The following is a 19,328-nucleotide window of genomic DNA, read 5'->3' as shown; positions in this document are numbered from 1 at the left end:
GTGGCTCATGGGCTTGGTAGCTCCACAGCATGTGGGATCTTCCTGGGCCAGGGATCGAACTTCTGCCCCCTGCACTGGCAGGCAGATTCTTTACCACTGAGCCACCAGGAAGTCCTGCTCAGGTTTCTTGATGTCGCTCTGAAGTTCAAGACCTTCGCGGATGCTGTTTTCTGACCCTGGAGTCCCCTCCCTTTTCATCCTGGTGCCAGGATGAGGCTGTGCGCTGGTCACCCATAGCCTGGGTTTGCATCTGGATTCTTACTTCTTAGCAGGTGTTTGGCCCAGGGCAAGCTGTCCAGCCTCTCTGCTCCTCAGTTTCCTCTTTCTGTAAAATGAGTGCCTACCAGATAAGGTTTTTAAAAGTTCAATAAGTTAATGACGTTTAGAACCAAGCAGCTTGTAATAAACTAGGTGTAATGCAGCAGCTGGGGTTGGGAAATAGTGGCTATTCGCATGTCTGGGGCCAAGAAAGATACTGCATTGATACCTGGACCGAGGCAGAGCACCTGTAAGGGTAGGACTCGCTTTAGAAACAAACTGTGGCATCCTGGGGGATAAATCCAGGGGGCCCACTGAGGCAATCCGAGGACATCAGCCTGTGGGGCTCAGTGCAGAGGAAAGAGGGCTTGCCAGCAGACTCGGGGGCAATATTCTACTTAGGATGACATCTTCCTCTCCAACTCAATGGACATGAGCTTGAGCAAACCCTGGGAGATGATGAGGGACAGAGAGGCCTGGTGTGCTACAGTCCATGGGGTCACAAAGAGCCGGACACGACTGGGAGACTGAACAACAACTTCCTCTCCTGCCTGGGGGCACCCAATGAATCCAACTTCTTGTTGAATCTGATACACTTTATACTATTGTGCACGTGGCAGCCAGCCACTTCATCATCCAAAGAGGCTGGGGAAGAGGGCTTGCCACCCTCCTTGCTCTGGGGGTCTCCACTGCCTTCTCAGGTTTTTCTGTTTTTCTTGAGGGGGAAAAAAAAACCTTTGCTCACTGGGGCAGTTTTCCCCAAGCTCTCACGGTTCTGATGATAATAGGTTTGTGTATGCTAGTGAATTAGTCTGCACCCGTCCAACCATCTTTAGCTCACATTAATCACACCCTTTAACTCAAAACAGTACAACTCTGATCTAAACCAATTAAGCCTATGCTGTTTAGACAAAGAGATTAATATAGCTCTGAAAAGCATAACCTTTGGCCATAGAGGTGTCTTAAGATAATGAGCTTGATTCAGTGGGTTGGCTTTGTGGAGAGGTATGTTTTGGAAGAAGGTATCTATTTGCAGATTCTAAACCAGCAGGAAAAGAATCGCACGCAGGCAAGCCATTCCTGGTTGTACACAGGCAGGTAAAAAGGAGGTGACGGGAGCCCGATTTAGAGCTGATGACTTGGAAATGCAGATCCTCTTTCCCTTGGAAAATCCAGCTGACTCTGACAAAGGAGCAAAATATAAAATCGGGCAAAAGTAATCGCAGCTGTCATATGAGTCTCAACTATACAGCATGTAAGAAATGTTGCTCAGTATATAATCCTTTCTGCTCTCATGGGAATGGCAGGAAGATTTTACTCTCTGTGTGTATATGTGTGTGTGTGTGTGTGAGTGTGTAGGAAGGAGCACTGGAGTCAGAGGCCCATGCATGGTGCTGGGTTTGGGGTTTAATCCTCGAGAGCTGCTACAGACTACATATCTTGCTAGATGCTGAGGACTGATGGAATGAAGCCTGGTGCTTGTGTTCAGTGCCAGGCAGAGACCCACAAACAAAAATGCCAATAGCAAGGCGGTGGAGTTGTAAGCATGAGATGTCTAGGAGCCCAAGGTCAGGAAACTAAGTCCGCCAGTGTTCTTTAGCCAAAGCTTCTTAGAACAAGTAAGCTCTGGGTTGAATCTTCAAAGATACAGAGAAGATCCTAGCAGGAAAGTGTTGGAAGATTCCAGGCAGGTAGAGAGAACGGTGGAAGCAAATGACTGAAACAGCAAAAAAGGCGTTTGCTATCCCTTTGAAGTCCTGGAACACAAAGTGAGATTCACGATAGAGGAGGTGATGGTGATGAGGCCAGAACATCGGGGACCACGGTCCCTAAGTTCGGGTGCTCGGAGGTTATTTCCAAACAATATGAAGGGAAGGGATTTAGCAGAAGACCCAGCCTGCTGTATTTCTGGAAGGTCACATTGGTTGCCACCCATTGGAAGGGAAGACCTAGTCAAGTTATTTCTCTTACCTGACCCCAGATTTCTCATCTATGAAATGGGTGTTTGACACTATGCTTTCTGAGGTCCTTACAAACACGTATTAACCATGTCTTTTTCTTCTTTATTTCTGATGCTCTGATATCTTGGGGCCCTGGAGACCCTGAAGAAATTGCCCTTCCATGGGCTGGCTAATTTCGAGAGATGGCCTTTCATGTGCCAACCAACCAATCCAGAGCCCCCAGAGCCCCCACCCTCAAGCACCCTTTTTAGTGGTTCTCACCTTCCAGGCTACTCTTCTCTGGCCCGAATCACCCCAGGCCCAGAGGTCAGCCAACTAGGGGCAGCTCCCAGGCCCTGGAGTTATTCAAATAGCCCATGCTAAACCTGCTCACCCTGCCTCCTTTTCCTTCTGTGAAACCACAATGGAAAGTCACTTTTTCCACCCCACCCCCAGCCTCTTGACTTTGGTACTTTCCAGGGGTGGCAGGTGAGGGTGGGGGGTGTCATCCACCAAGGAGTGAGCCGACCCTCCTTTTGAGATCTGTGAATATAGGAAGCTATCTTTCAATGACAATTGTTTCCCGATCTGTTGGCCTATAAAAAATAACAAATAAATATGCATGCTCAGTCGCTAAGTTGTGTCTGACTCTTTCGCAAACCCGTGGACCCGTAGGCTCTCAGGCTCCTGTGTTCACGGAATTCTCCAGGCACGAATACTGGAGCGAGTAGCCATTCCCTTCTCCAGGGGATCTTTGTGACCTAGGATTTGAACCCAGGTCTTCTGTATTGCAGATGAATTTTTTTACTGTCTGAGCCACCAAGGAAGCCTTAATAGATAAGTAAATAATAATAAAGCCTGGATATTAAAATAATAAAAAATAAAGTAATAAAATCTAGATTTTAAACCAATAAACCATAACAAAATAAAACAGATTTTAAAATAATAATAAAATAAATAACAAAAACAATAAAACCTAGACTTCAAAATACAGCAGGATTCTTTTTTTTCATTCATTTATTCAGCAAAAGCTAACAACCAAATAGCAAACAACAACAACGAAGACAGATAATAAACAACCTATAGAGGAGTTGGGGCTCCCCTGATGGCTCAGCATGCAAAAAAATCTGCTGGCAATGCGGGAGATGCAGAAGACCCAAGTTCGATCCCTGGGTCAGGAAGATCACTTAGGGAAGGGCACAGCAACCCACTCCAGTGTTCTTGCCTAGAGAATCCCATGGACAGAGGAGCCTGGCTGGCTACAGTCCATGGGGTCACAAAAGAGTCAGACAAGACCGAGTGACTGAGCAGGTGGGGGGAGTTCGACCGCAGTTTTCCCCCTAATAACTCATGAACTAACAATAATAAACATTGCTAAGTACTTACTTCCATGAATTTTCCTAAATGAGAGGCAGCGGGATTCTTGACTGTCGAAGACAAGCCAGGCTCTTGGCCAAACCAGGCCCCCATAGAAGAGGGGGTGCATGTCTCTGATTTCCACAGAGGCCCCCGTGGGCCAGCAGAAACCTTGTATCGAGCCATTTCAGCTCTTTGAACCTCAGAGTTCTCACTTATAAAATCTGGACATTGGGCTGAACGCTGGCTGAGTTTTCCAGATTTGAGAATCGCTGAGGACAGAGTTACTCTCTGTGGGATTTGAGCCTAGCCTGTGCCCCAAGTTTCCCAGAGGGCAATCTCCCCTCACTTCTGTCTCTTCTGGCCCTACTACACAGAGTCAGAGCAACCCAACCGTGGTGTGCAGTTCTGCCGGTGGCCTGCTGTGAGCATTGTGGTGGAGGATGAACTGGCCCCCGGCTGTAGGTGTGCGAGACGTTCAGGGCAGCGGTACATGATTTAGCAAATTATCTCCTCAGCTTGCTAAAGAGTCCGCCAGGAGTTTTGCTCACCGCAGGATCAGGGAACAATAAGGCCTCGCTGTATTCAATAACAGTGGTTTAATTATCATGATTATCTTCTGTTGGTATAAAAGTCTTTGCTTTCAGGATCTCAAAGTACTTTATAAACATTAAGCCTCCTGGTCCCCCAGGGGAGACATTAAATTGATGCAGTTTGCAGGTCCTGCCTCTTCCTGGCTTGGAAGCGGTTTCCTCTCAAGCAGGTGAGGAGGAGAGGGAATCTTCCCCTCTGTTGGTGTGTACCTTTGACATCAGAGGTTTGGGTTTTTTGCAGGTTACGAGCCAAGGTCAAAAGTTTGAGACTGGAAATAACCAGGAGTGGAAAGCTGGCCAGGCCCTGGACCTGCAATTAAATCCTCACAGCTGTAAGTAACCCACCCCTCCCCACCCATCTACTGCCCTACATAGGTGGAGACCTGAGCTTGGAGTGCTGGAGATACGCACCCAAGGTCACACAGTCCAGGAGAGGTAGACACACATAGGTGAGACGCAAGTCTGTAGGTCTCTTAGGACCAAAATTGCCATTCCTTGCACTAAATTCAGGCTTCCCAGGTGGCTCAGATGGTAAAGAATCTACCTGCCATGTAGACTGATCCCTCGGTTAGGACGATCCCTCGCCGCCCTCCAGGGCACTGCGTGCTTCATGTCCTTGTCCTTTTCTTCATTTTCGTGGAGTCAGACCAAATTCCTACTGTTGGGGGCGTTTGTAACTTCCTCAGTTCTGTCTCCTCGCAACAAAAATTTGAAGCGATGGACGGACCAGCGTTACAGCCCCTGTAATTTCCTCGGATAGACCAGTGTTACAGCTCTGTGTTACAGCTCAGTTTTATTTAAGAAAGCAAAGGAAAATAGAGACGTGAGGGCAGGCTGACCCAAAAGATGGGAAGAGCAGAGTCCCTGGCCCACTTTTGGCTCCTCTTTTTATGTTTTTGCTCCTTCCCCTGAGACTTCCTGTGTAAACTGGGCTAGCCAGGAGGGCTGTTTGTTTTACCTGAGGTTCTCACTCCTGTCCTCAGACCTTTCTTTGTTCTATTTTCGCTGGCTTTTCTCTCCTTTGTCTTTTAGCCACCGCCCTTCTAGACTCCTTTTTCTTATTCTAACTACCTAACACTACCACCTTGCCCTTGAGATTCAGCTTAGCAAAGTGTAGGGTGAGGGTGAGCAGGGAACTTTCCAAGAGGAGTCAGGGAGGGGTCGACCCTCTACCCTCTCCGTCCTAGACAGACCTACACCTCAGCTCAGCCACTGCTGCCACTGTTCCAGTGACTGTTGCTACAAAGAAGTTACTACCCGACACGTAGCAGTTCTCAATAGCCATTTTTATTATACTCACAAATTCTTTCTTTTTTAAGGTATATTATTGGTACAACCCTTTTTTTTTTTTAAGCATTCTTTGTTATTATTTTTGACTGCCCTGGGTCTTTTTTTGTTGCCTGGGCTTTCTCTAGTTGCAGCAAGCAGGGGCAGAGGAGGCAATGGCAACGCACTTCAGTATTCTTGCCTGGAGAATCCCAGGGATGGGGAAGCCTGGTGGGCTGCCGTCTATGGGGTCACACAAAGTCGGACACGACTGAAGTGACTTAGCAACAGCAGCAGCAGCAAGCAGGCGCTTTCTCTAGTTGTGGTGTGCACACTTCTATTGTAGTGGCTTCTCTTGTTGTGGAGCATGGGCTCTAGGGTGCTCAGGCTTCAGTAGTTGTTGTGCGTAGGCTTAGCTACTCTGTAGAATGTGGAATCTTCCCAGACCAAGGATTGAATCTGTGTGTCTTGCATTGGCAGGTAGAGTCTTGACAACTAGACCACCTGGGAAGTCCTCTCACAAAGTCTTTACCATAGGAATTTGGTAAAATTACAGCAGGGCAATATTGCCTTGACTCATGATCTCTGGGACTTCAGAAAGGGAGATGTGAACATTAGATATGACTCAAGAGCTAGGAGCTGGAGTGACCCGGGAGCATCTTCACTCTCAGTGCCTGGCTGTCAGTGTGAGTATATACTTGCAGCCTCTTCATGTGACCTGGGCTTCCTTGCAGTATGGCTGCCTAGGACAGTAGACTTCTTACATGGTTGCTCTGGACTCCAAGCCTGAATGTCCAAGAAAACAAAGTGAAAGTTATGGGTTTCTTTTTTGATCTAGTGCTGAAAGACACACATGATCACATCTGACTTCTGCCACTGACCACAGGAGAGTCACAAAGGCCAGTTCAGTTTAGAATATCTGGGTGTCAAAAGGCCATGCTCGCAGTGAAGAATCCTTCCCAGCTTCTTCCAGGTTTTGAAGGCTCAAGACATTCTTTGGCTCAGGACTGTATGACTCCAGTCTTTGCCTCCATCGTCACATGGCCTCCCTGGGTAACTGTATGTCTCCTTTTCTATCTTTTATGAGGATATCCATCTTTGAAATTAGGGCTCACTGTACTGGGATGTTCCCATCTCAAAATTTTTACCTTAATTACATCTGAAAGCACTCTTATTGCAACATTTTGAAGTTCCAGGTGAACATGTGAAAAGCAAAAGTATTAGTCACTCAGTCATGCCCGACTCTTTGCAACTCTATGGACTGTAGCCCACCAGGCTCCTCTGTCCATGGAATTTTCCAGGCAAGAATACTGGAGTGAGAAACCATTCCCTTCTCCAGGGGATTTTCCAGACCCAGGGGCTGAACCCAAGACATGTTTTCAAGAAGCCAATGCCCTGCTCACCATTTTTCTTTATAGAGAGAATGTGCCAGAGTTGAGGGCTTGGGACCCCTGTTCTGTAGGTGTCCAGCCTACCTTTAAGTCCAGTCCAGGGCTTCATAGCTGTGTGACTCCAGTAAGTTACCTCTCTTAGCCTCAGTTTTTTTCATCTGTAAAATGGGCAAAACCTTATGGGTCTTTTGGAAAGATTAGGAGGAGCCCTTGGTCATCCAGAAAGGGTAGCTCATCAGGATAGAGGTCCCCACTAAATTATCACTGCCCTGAGAGCTGGGATGAGGGGTGGAGTCCTTGCATAATTCAATCATGCTCTGTGAGCCTCAGTTTTTTCACTTGTTAAATACAGGCAAGAGCATGATTCACAGGGCAGTACAGAAGGCTGGCATCCGTTTACTCAAAGGAAATTAAGAACCTGTTCTATGCAATGATATTCTAGGTATTTAACGTCTTCTATTATTTTTCCTCTATTCATTTATCCATCTCTCTGTCATTCATCCATCTCTCTCTGCTCCTTCTAATCTTCCCAAAAGACCCATAAGGTTTTGCCCATTTTTCAGATGAAAAAAATCCGAGGCTCAGATTATGAGTCCTAGGGGGCAGGAGATATGTCCAATGTATGTCTGAATTTACAGAACCCAGTTCTGGATCTAGGACATAGAGCATGGCCAGTAAAGATGTAGTGAATGAAGGAATCAATGAATGAATGAATTCATGAAGATGTTGACTACAAGTTGGGACCTCATTGACCCTTGCCATCTACCTTTATAATCTACAAGGATTAAGTCAGGTGTTGCTGCAGCTGCTGACCCTCAACACCCCCTGAAAGGAGTTCAGGGTGGAGAGCAGAAATGAGGCACTCTGTGCTCTGGGAAAAACTGGGAGGACAGGTCTTCAGATAGTTAGATATTTTCAGGAGCTGATTTTATGAGCCCAATTCTTGTATCTCCTCATATCTAGAAAAGTGCTAAAATCCTTTATGGTGATGACTGCTCCTCATGACTAGCAGAAACCTTCTGCAAAAAATGTCACGTTGCACTTGAAAATATGTGGGTTACTTTCAAATATCTTTTGATACTGATTCCTAACATAATTCACAGTGATAAGAGAACAGACTCTGTCTGATTTCAATACCTTTAGACCATGAAATTTTTGCACCTTTTTTTATGTCCCTGGATATTTCCAGTGTCTCCAGGTTTACAGTTTATGGGAACTTGAACAGAATTTGCATTCTACTGTTGTATGAAAACTGTGTAAATCTTAATAATGTGAATTGGTTTATGGTGCTTTTCAGGTCTACTATATCCTTCTACATTTCTGTGTATTCATTCTACTAATTTTTGAGAGTTTGATATTGAAACTCAAACTAAAAATCTTAATTTATCTATTTAAAAAATAATTGTATAGTGGAACTATATGTAACTTTGCTCTGTATTTTCCAAGTCTCCTGTAAATGCGTTATCATATTTTCATAATTTAAAAAACAAAAAAGAAATCTGCAAAAAATATGCTTGGCTTCATTTACTCTTCCTTTAACAAAAGCACATATACACTGACATTCCCCTCTACCTCTCTGAGTGGTTTTCAGAGTTATCTGAAATGTTAACTCCCAGGCTATAGTCCTCATTTAGCCCCAAATAAAACTTAACTTGCGATTTTCATGTTATGCATTTTTTTTTAAGTCAGCAAAGAGATGAATAGATGCCTAGGTCAGAATGGTTTCTCTCTTCAAGGGAAGCAATGTTGGCCCCAAATAAAACTTAACTTGCTATTTTCATGTTGTGCATTTTTTTTTTTTAAGTCAGCAAAGAGATAAATAGATGGATAGGTCAGGATTGTTTCTCTCTTCAAGGGCAGCAATGTGGCTAATAATTTGGACTCTTTTCTACAGAAATGGCTGTTTTTATTTCATTTTGTCCTTTTTTTCCAGAGGAAAAGAATCTAACTTGTGATGTATTTTTTTATATTCTAACAGAGACTGTCTGAATTACTGGAGGACCAGATGAACTTCATGTGCCTTTTAGCACTAATGCTACTTTTAAAAATTTTTGATCGTATTGACACCGCCTGAGATTAATGCTTTGCTTTTTGGCTTAACCATATTTAACCATCTGCTCTAAAGACAGGGGCATTTGTAAGCTTCTTCCATCTGGAGGAGCTGTGAATTCAGAACTAAGGGTCTTCAGAAAATGCATTCTTATGGCCTCTGGGCTGGGAGGTGTCACATGTGCATTGTAAATATCACATCTTCATCAACATCCATTTGATGCCGTCACAGCGTAAGTTAGAGGAAGATTCCATTGGCCAAGTGATTAGCTCCAGGAGGCAGAAATTCTTCCAGGGAATACTGTTTTTCCCATTTGATACATCTCTAAATTGATGTTTCCATCTCATTGTTTTTATATTTGTTTTTTAACTTTATCTAAAGATTTTAAAAAAATGAGAATTATTTAACAAAAGGAAAGCTCTCACCACTCTCTTATGTAAAGCTAATGTGACAATGCTGGTGTCAACAAGGGGGCAAGATCCGTCTCAGGGAAATCTTGAAACCTCTAAGTGGAATTTGCATAAAATAGTTCTGGTATTATTATTCACTATTCTTTCCGTGACAGATATGTCAGGGCCTTGAAACCTAAAAGAACAATTATGCTATTGTATCTCTCGGAGGATTCAAGGGGTGTGTCTTTGGTGGAAAAAGTGCTATTAGAGCTTTGAAAGCAGTTAAAAGGCAGCCCAAGGGACTCTTTAGCTAGTCATTTTATAAAGAATGCCTCAGCTTTAAGTGTCTTAAAGTACGTTTATTCAACTCGTACTTTCGGCTTAAAAAAATCTACTAATAATTAATGGCTGTACTTTTTTTTTTAACGTTTGCATTAGCTATAAATAAAAACTCTAGATGAAGTCATCGCTGATTAAGTTAAACTATGATTCTTATGTGATGGGACCCATATCTTTGTCAAGCTTGCAACGAATTACCTGTAAGGTTTTTTTTTTTTTTTTTTTTAATTTGGCTAGTCATTGCTATTGCCAATTACGGACCCAACCAGGAACTAATCAGTAAATCCTTCCCTTGCCCAAGCTGGCTTAATGTAACAAGTCTGTACATTAAACACAGAAGCATTGATAAAGCAGATCTCATTGCATCTGGATGGGGGTGCAGGAAGCGGTGATCCGACTTTAATTTCCTCTGAAACCTGCTGATTATGTTATTCTCTGGTTTGGCTGGGCTTCACTGAAGAAAGGCAATGCCAACTTTTGATGGAAATAGTTTTAAAATTCAAGAAAGACACAGAGAGGCACAAAAATGCTTCTGTCACATCGGATGATAAGTCGGTATGGAAAATGAAGGAGCCAGGTAACTTTCAGTCAAAATGCTGCAAAGATGGTTGGGTCAGGGGAATTTTTATTCAAATGTACAAGAAGCAATATGCACAGGTGTGGATGGGTGTTCTGTGATTTTAACAAGCTGTAATGTGGTGCTCATTTAGTAAACTTCCTAAAATCAAAAGACAATATTCCTTTTCTTTTTTTAATTGGAGTATAATTGCTTTACAATGTTGGGTTAGTTTTTGCTGTACAACAGAGTGAATCAGCTATATGTATACATGTATCCCCTCTCTCTTAAGCCTCCCTGTCACTCAATCCCCCATCCCACTCCTCAAGATCATCATAGAGCACCGAGCTGATTTCTATATTCATTTATTTCTGTTTCATATAGTCTTTCACTTTGTATTTATTGGGAGCTGGGAGGGTCCCTTGAAACCATAGTTTGACCTGTTATTTTAAAGATGAGCAAAGGAAGTTTCAAAGTGGGGTATACTCTGTCCAACTAGTCCATGATGAAGAGGGGAAGAGAACTGTATCTTGCATATTTGCAGAATTCTTGCAGGCACAAGGACACCTTAAATTAAGACCACGCTTTCCATCATCTCATGCAGCCTTGGGTGCCCTTATAATAAGGTTCCTGACTCCATGGAGTACTGTACTGGTCTTGGACTCCCTAACACTGCTCTATATCTGTTTAGGCCACTGTAATTTGGGATCTTATCATTTGCATTCATTTTCAGTCTTAGACGAATAGAGTTAATGCAACAAATGCTCATGAGGCTCCAAGCAGTGTATGCCGAGTGGGTTATTTAGGCCATTATTAATAGCCCATCCCATTCTAAGCATGATGGCATCACAGCTAGAATCTGCTTGTCTTGAGTGCCATGCTAGACTCTGCACCCTGTGATGGATGACTGTCATTCACTTAAAAATCTCAAGCACCCAGCACAGAGTCTGACACACTCAGGGGGTGCTCCATAAAGTTTTATAAGCAATCAGTGGACAAACGACACCATGGAGAGAAGAACAGGAGAAGCTGGTGGGGGTGGGTACCACTGCCACGGTGTGCCAGGGTGAACTTAGTGGAGAAGTACAAGCCTAAACCTGCGATATTGGCCCGACTTTACGTTATCGTGTATTATTTGATGACAAAGTGATTTCTTAAAATTTCATGGATTTGTCTTCCTCTTTTTTTCCTTTCTGGTATTGTATCTCAATGTGATATAAACAGAGCATAAATCTTGGCTCTTGCCGACCGCTGTTTTGTTGAAATTGCTATGTTGTCTGGGCATATGTTGGAGTCTTTAAATTAACAGAGAAAAGAATTGATTTAAAATATGACATTTGCATTCAGGGCTGAGAATGGGCAATTTGGGAAGCATGATGCTATACATGGGAAGTTATACAGATATTAAAATGAACATAGCAGTGGGGTTTTGACTCCATGACATATGCATTTTTGTACATCCACTGTGGGCATGTGTTATGTTGCAGAAAGTGTGTATATAGCATAATTCACATAGCCAAAGCTCTAGGTAAGGTCACTATCCATCTGGACAAGTTGTGGAATCTTGGATTCTGAGTGAATTTTAGGCATTCTTTGTTTATTTTTCCTTCTGACTTGAGTTTCCTAATACCTTTTTCTAAAAAGTTCAGTTCAGTTCAGTCATTCAGTCGTGTCTGACTTTTTGCAGCTCCATGAACTGCACCATCCCAGGCTTCCCTGTTCATCACCAACTCCCAGATCTTGCTCAAACTCATGTCATTGAGTCGGTGATGCCATCCAACCATCTCATCCTCTGTCATCCCCATTTCCTCCTGCCTTCAATCTTTCCCAGCATCAGGGTCTTTTCAAATGAGTCAGTTCTTTCCATCAGGTGGCCAAAGTATTGGAGCTTCAGCTTCAGCATCAGTCCCTCCAATGAATATTCAGGACTGAAGAACAGAGCAAATGGATTTAATAAGCATATACGAAACCTTCCATCCAACAGCAGCACACACATTATTCTCAAGTGCACACAAAATATCTCCTAGGATTGATCAAATATTAGGCACTAGAAAGCAAGTCTCTACAAATTCCAGCAGAGAGTACATATAAAAGTATTTTTTTTTAACCTGTGTTATCATTTATTTTTATGTGTGATCCATGTTTGGCTCCTTTAAGAATCTAAACTTCAGCAAATCACACTGTACCCACAGAGAGGAAAGCACCGTTACTTTCTCAGAGTAGTAAACCAAAACTGAGCCTGTATGTGCTGTGCTAAGTCATGTTGGACTCTCTATGACCCCAAGGACTGCAGCCCACCAGGCTCCTCTGTCCATGGGATTCTCCAGGCAAGAATACTGGAGTGGGTTGCCATGCCCTCCTCCAGGGGATCTTCCCTACCTGGGGACTAAACCCACATCTCTTACATCTCCTGCGTTGACAGGCAGGATTCTTTACCACTAGTGCCACCTGACTGAGACTACCTGTCTTCAGTTACTTGATTCCTTCATTTTTTTAACTTCTTTGGCTGTTGACCTCTTGTCTCAGTCTCTGCATGTCTGCTTAAACCCACTGGTGGCTTAATGCACCTTTTTCTGGCTCAGGAGTTCCATGGATTCTCGACGATCAATTTTTTCCCTCAATTATCCATCTGACTATTGTCTACCCATCTATCTTATATGTACTGTGCCACCTGGGGGGGGGGGGCGGGGCAGAGAGATGAATAAGGTGCAATCCTTTCCCTTGGAAGAGCTCAGAGTTTAGTGAAAGATACAGACAGGGAAAGAGGTAGACTCCAATGTGGTGGAGTTAGGTTGGTCAAGGGAAGCAAAGAAAGGCTAGTAGGAGTCAGCCAGGGAACAAGGGGGCTGCTGCAGAAGACAAGAGAAAGGCTAGGGATTCACTTTAGAAAAAGTCTCAGGAAAACAAATATGATTTATACACCCAGATCTCCAAATTCTTAGCAAGATGTGTTTTTTATTATCAGTATCCTCCTCTCCTCCTCATCGTCATTATCACCGACATGTGTCCAATGAGAGAAGCTCACAAATGGCTATTCTGGATGCAAAACATGTTTATTTCTGGTGGTGAGCTTAACATCTATGAGTAGATGTGGGGCCTGGATATGGGAATGACAAAAGTCAAAGATTTATGCTCACAGGTAAGCTGGTCCATTCCCTCCTATTGTGATCATGCAACTCGCAAAACATGTTTTTATTTCAAAGAAATTATTAAATCCAAATATGAATCACATGCCAGTACAGAGTTTAATTCCCTCAATTTTTGCTTCCTGCCTGCCAAATATAAAGATTTCCATTGCATTTTTTTTTTTTTACCATAAGTATAAGCACTGAGAATAATAATGATGGTAAGAAACACTGGTGTAGTTTTTACCACTTGATAAGCATCACTCCAGGGCTTGTATTACTGAGTATTCTCTCCAGCTCTAGCAGATTGGTACTATGGTTGTTGCCATTTTACAGATGAGAAAGCTGAGGTAGAAGAAGCAAGATCACTGGCTCAAGTTCAAGTGAGGGATCAAGATTTGAACCCAGGTTTCTGAGTCTGGGGACAAAGCTCTGATCCCCTATGTGCTCCGGCAGAGAAATGATCTGATTTTGCACCTCATCTCCACTTTACCAATGAAGAAACTAAACTCAGCAACTTTAGCCAATAAAGTTTGTGCATTTGGAGCCAACGTGTGACTCCAGGTGGAGCCAGAATGATTCTCTTTTCCAATTGCAAGATCCTTGCCATGCCAACAGCACATTATTACATCCACGTTAATACTGCAAATTCCCTGGGCAGCTTTTATGTGGGGAGGTGAGCTCTCAAATGAGGCTGACATTTTCCACCTGAAAAGTCAGGATTTGTCACCGTGTGGGCGTCGTCTGCCCTCTGCCCTCCTCTCCCATGATCTGACTCATCTCTGTCACTCTGTCTATTCCCAGCCTCTTTACCCCACCGGTCCCTCTCAACCACGTGACTGGAGGCATGTCAGCTGGCAGACTCCAGCTTCTTTTTGTTTCACAATGTCTCTTTGACCTTGGGAGGTTACCCCTGCATCAACTTCTGTTCGTCTTCACCACATCCCCTCCTGGGGCAGCAGAAACTGCACAGTCCCAACCCGAGCTGTCCAAGTTCAACTCTGAGCCATGCCAGTCTGAGGATGCAGAGTCTGGTGTGACAGCACATGGCAGCTATTCAGTGAAAGGAGAAGAACTCCTTAAGTAAGTTGAATGTGAAAATGCTTAGAGAATGAAAAGTGGAAAATGGGCAATCACTGCTTCTAAGTACCCTCAAACAAAGGGGAAGCTGTTTAATAAGGTTCTAGGAAAGAGAGCGACAACTGAGGGATAAGGAGTGAAAAAGCAAGAATTATGAGAATATTAACAACCTTGCCATGCTTGGGTTAAACAAGTCTCATGGAGTCTAGAGACCTTGCTTCTAAGACAATTTCGCCTTTATCTGTTTCACGTGGTGGCCATGTGGAGGAGGCCAATCTCACCTCTCCCTTTCAATGAGCCTCCCTTTCCTTATATGCAAAAATAATCAAATTAGGTCAGATCATCTTTGCAGATGTTACTAAATGCTATTATGTTTAGTTTCATTGGCATTAAAAAAGCCCTCCGTATGAGAATCTTTTCTTGCAAATATTTAATTTGCTTTTCATTTCTATTTCTATGGATTCCCTCGAGGCTCAGACGATAAAGAATTGGCCTGCAATGCAAGATATCTGGGTTTAGTCTCTGGGTCTGGAAGATCCCCTAGAGAAGGGAATGGTTACCCACTCCAGTATTCCTGCCTGGGAAATCCCGTGGACAGAGGAGCCTGGTAGGCTACAGTCTGTGGGGTAGCAGAATTAGATGAGACTGAGCGACTAACACTTTTCATTTCTAAAATTCATAGATACTCAGGTTTGGAAGTTTAAAATACATTGGAAAGTGGAAAGAAGGGAAAAAGGCTCTCTGCAAAGACCCATCGTACACTGGTATATTTTATTTCGGTTTTTTATATGTGATGAGCTGTTGTGCATCAGCTCATCACATATAAAAGCACAGGGCAGGACACCATGGGTGTGCATTTTGTATTCAGCATACTTTCTGTAACATTATGTCATGTGCATAAAGATCAAGTTATTGGGACTCTTCCTGTAAACAAAGATTGCAGAGCAAGTCATCGAGAAGGTGAGACATAACCACCAGCGCATTCCTACAAAGATGAACATTTTATGCTATTTCTTTTCTAACCCTCTTGCCTTTACTTTTTTAAAAAGATGACTTGATTTTTTTGGCAGCGACACATGGCGTGTGGGATCTTAGTTCCCCGACCTGGGATTGAACCCATGTCCTCTGCTTTGGAAACTCGGAGTCTTAACTATTGCACAGCCAGGGAAGTCCCTCTTGCCCTTACATTTACCTTTCTCACTGCTTCATCACAGCCCCCTTCACCGGGGTCCTGAGGGACCTCCTGGAAACAATGGCAGGTCTGGGGGTTACCTGGGAGAGGTCAGTGAAGGGACTGCTTATCTAAAGTGGGCAGAGTTCAGAGATTAACATGAGCTGGTGACAGCCCCAGGCACCAGTAACTGTGGGGAGCTGATATCCTGGCAGCCCTGAAGGGGCAGAGGAGGCTGAAGCTAGTGAAGAGGAGAGGGCATCCCTGGCTGGAGGGAGCCCCAAAGCTGCAGGGTGTTCATCAGTCTGCAATGAAGATAACTCCTAAGGCTCTCATCCTGCTACTTCTCTCCACTGTGGTTCAAAACCAGCTCCAGGGTTTAAGACCTCTTCAAAGGGCTTCCCAGGTGGCACAGTGGTAAAGAATCTGCCTGCCAAGCAGGAGATGCAAGAGACACAGTTCGACTCCTGGGTCAGGACGATCCCCTGGAGGAGGAAATGGCAACTCACTCCAGTATTCTTGCCTGGGAAAGCCCATGGACAGAGGAGCCTCGCGGGCTACACGACAGAGCAACTAACACCAAGACTAACACTGACTCCTCTCTACCCTTCTCCTCTATGTGACGAGGCAAGGAACGGGGTTGTTGGAGTAAAGATTAACCGTGAAAATAGCTGCTGCAGATGAGGTTCTCCAAGACGGCAGCCTGGCGTGTCTTAAAGGATAAACTCTAAATGAAAATGTGAAGCAGGAATAGCAATTCTCAACACACAACCCAGGACCACCCACCCCATCTGTGGAATTCTATGCCTGAATCAGCATTTGATGAAATGCTCCCGTTTCTCATGCTGGTCCAGCACAGCCAGGCTGAAGTCAGTGACATAGAAGCCCAAAGGAAGGAGAGAGAGATCCTCCAAGGTCCATCCAGTGACCTCAGATGACAATAGCTAGGGATCAACGGTCCTGGCTTACGCAGAACAGAGTCCCAAGATTCAGCACTTTCAATGCTAAAACCAGGGAAGTTCCAGGCGAAGCATCTTGACTGGTACCCTGACCCAAGGTCTGCTCAAAGTGACCAAGCTGCTATGCCATTAGGTCAAACTGTCCTCCCTTTATCACATCTTTGGGGCACATGGAATCATGCTGGGACTTATCTCCTGTGACCTTCACAAGAGCCCCAGGGCTTGAGTGGCCCGCCCTGCAGTTTCCAGTTGAGAAACTGACACGTCAGCGATGTAGGGACCCTCTTGAGGCAGTGTCAGAACAGGGCTAGTACTCACTAGTGAATCCCTCCCGGACTCCACACTGGTCAGTCCCAGTGAGATGGTGTCCTATTGACCAAGGTCACCTGTACCAAGAAGGGGTTCTCTTTTGACACACACACCAGAATGTGCAGACTCCCTAAATATAGGAGGTGCTCAGTGAGTAACTGCTGGCTGAACTAAGGGAGGAACAACTCAATGGAGCCTCATGGAATACGCACAAAGGTAGTTATTTTTTTCTCTCTGTCTCCCCACTTGACTACCCTCTCCATGAAGGTAGGGTCATGCCCATCTGTCTGCCTTGGCGCCTCTCCTGTTGCTATGAGAATGCTGGAGACAGTGTGGTCACTTGACAGAGATTTGCTGAGTTTGCTGACTTCTGGGCAAGCTGTGGACATGAGGGTGAAAGAGATGATTTTTGGTCACTGAGGACACATAGAAAGTATCCTGATGACTGTGGCATTATTATTGTTGTTATTTAAAAAAAATTTATTGGCATATAGTTGATTTACAATTTTGTATTAGTCTTAGGTGTACAACATCATGAATCAGTTTTACATATATATATATATATATAGTCTTCTGATTCTTTTCCCATAAAGGTTATTACAGAATATTGAGTAGAGATCTCTGTACTCTAAAGTAGGTCTTTATTAGTTTATCTATTTTGCAGATAGTAGTGTGTATGTCCGTAAAGAAGGCAGAAAGCCAAAGAATTGATGTCTTTGAACTGTGGTGCTGGAGAAGACACCTGCACATCCCTTGGACAGCAAGGAGATCAAAGCGGTCAATCTTAAGGGAGACCAGCCCTGAGTATTTACTGGAAGGACTGATGCTAAAGCTGAAGCTCCAGCATTTTGGTCATATGATGTGAACAGAGAACTCATTGGAAAAGTCCCTGATGCTGGGAAAGATTGAGGGCAGAAGGAGAAGAGGGCATCAGAGGATGAGATGGCTGGATGGCATCACTGATGCAATGAACATGAACTTAGGCAAACTCCAGGAGATGGTGAGGGACAGGGAGGCCTGGCGTGCTGCAGTCCATGGGGTTGCAAAGAGTCAGACATGACTGAGCGACTGAATAACAACAAGAAGTGTACACATCAATACCAATTTCCTAATTTATCACTCCCCACGCCACATTTCCCCTTTGATAACCATAAGTCTGATTTCAAGATCTGTGAGTTGATTTCTGTTTTGTAAATAAGTTCATTATACTATTTTTATTAGATTCCATATATGTGATGCCATATATTTGTTTTTCTCTGTCTTAGTATGATAATCTCTAGGTCCATCCATGTTGCTGCAAATGGCATTAATTTGTTCTTTTTTATAGCTGAATAATATTCCATTGTATATATGTATCACATCTTCTATATCTATTCCTCTGTCGATGAACATTTATGTGTCTTGGCTATTGTAAATAGTGCTGCAGTGAACACTGGAGTACGTGTATCTTTTTGGATTATGGTTTTCTCCAGATATATGCCCAGGAGTGAGATTGCTGGATTGCTCTGGCCTTAGAATAGTTTGCCCTGATGGGAATTGTTTGGAACCCACGAAGAAAGCCTTATTCTCCGATTGGCTTTTCATGTCCGGTACTGGGTAGCTCTGAAGGAGAATGTCAGAGATTCCTAACAGGAAATGGCATGATCACCTGTTTCTACTGACAATTGTTTGTTCATCTCCTGGGCACAGTTGGGATGTCAACTCTTGGGTGCTCGTGGCAGTAGATAGCATGTTGGAGGTGCCCAAGAAAGAATCTGGTTTCACATGGAAGCGAAATGCCCACATCTGATGGTCCCCAAGCTTTTCTGTACAAATCTAGCCTGTTCATCCTTAAGGAGTGGTGCTGGGGCCACACCGTCACCTCTATGCAGGAGCCCTGGGTCAGGAAGACCCCCTGGAGAAGGAAATGGCAACCCACTCCAGTATTCTTGCCTGGAGAACTCCATGGACAGTGGAGCCTGGAGGGCCACAGTCTGTGGGGTTGCAAAGAGTCGGACACAACTGAGCGACTAACACGCTATCTGTGAGGTAGCAGCCGAGACCTGCATGTTTCAGCAGAGTTGTGAACTTGAACTAACGGGACTTCTGGCTCAGAGATGAGTTGAGAGAGAGGCAAGCCCAGTTTGTGACGAGAGAAGCAGAAGGAAGTGAACAGGATCAGTGCATCTTAAGAGAGAAAGCTGAGGCGATTCCCCACATTCCCTGTAAGGCAAGCAGCTGCTGGTGTGATCAGAGTTGGAAGATTCCCTGGGAATAAGACCCCAATCAGGGTAGAGAGTGCCTAGCCCTCTGGGCATCTTGATGCAAATACAGACGGGAGAGTGCACATTTTCTTCTTCCAAGGAAGGCCGGACAACTCATGTTTTATCATTAAACCAAAGTTGTTGTCTTGGGGTTTGGGGGAGATTTTTTGTGTTTTTGTTTTGCTTTGACATCTAGTGACAGAAAACGAGATTCCCAGGTAGAGCCTTTATATCCTTGTTCATATGTTTATTTATTCACTCAGCAAACAGCTCCGGTGCCTCCACGAAGCTATGACCAGA

The sequence above is a fragment of the Giraffa tippelskirchi genome, chromosome 12 (assembly GCF_054371585.1).
Source record: "Giraffa tippelskirchi isolate mGirTip1 chromosome 12, T2T-mGirTip1v1.2.pri, whole genome shotgun sequence".
Taxonomy (NCBI): Eukaryota; Metazoa; Chordata; class Mammalia; order Artiodactyla; family Giraffidae; genus Giraffa; species Giraffa tippelskirchi.
This window is presented reverse-complemented; position numbering follows the sequence as displayed.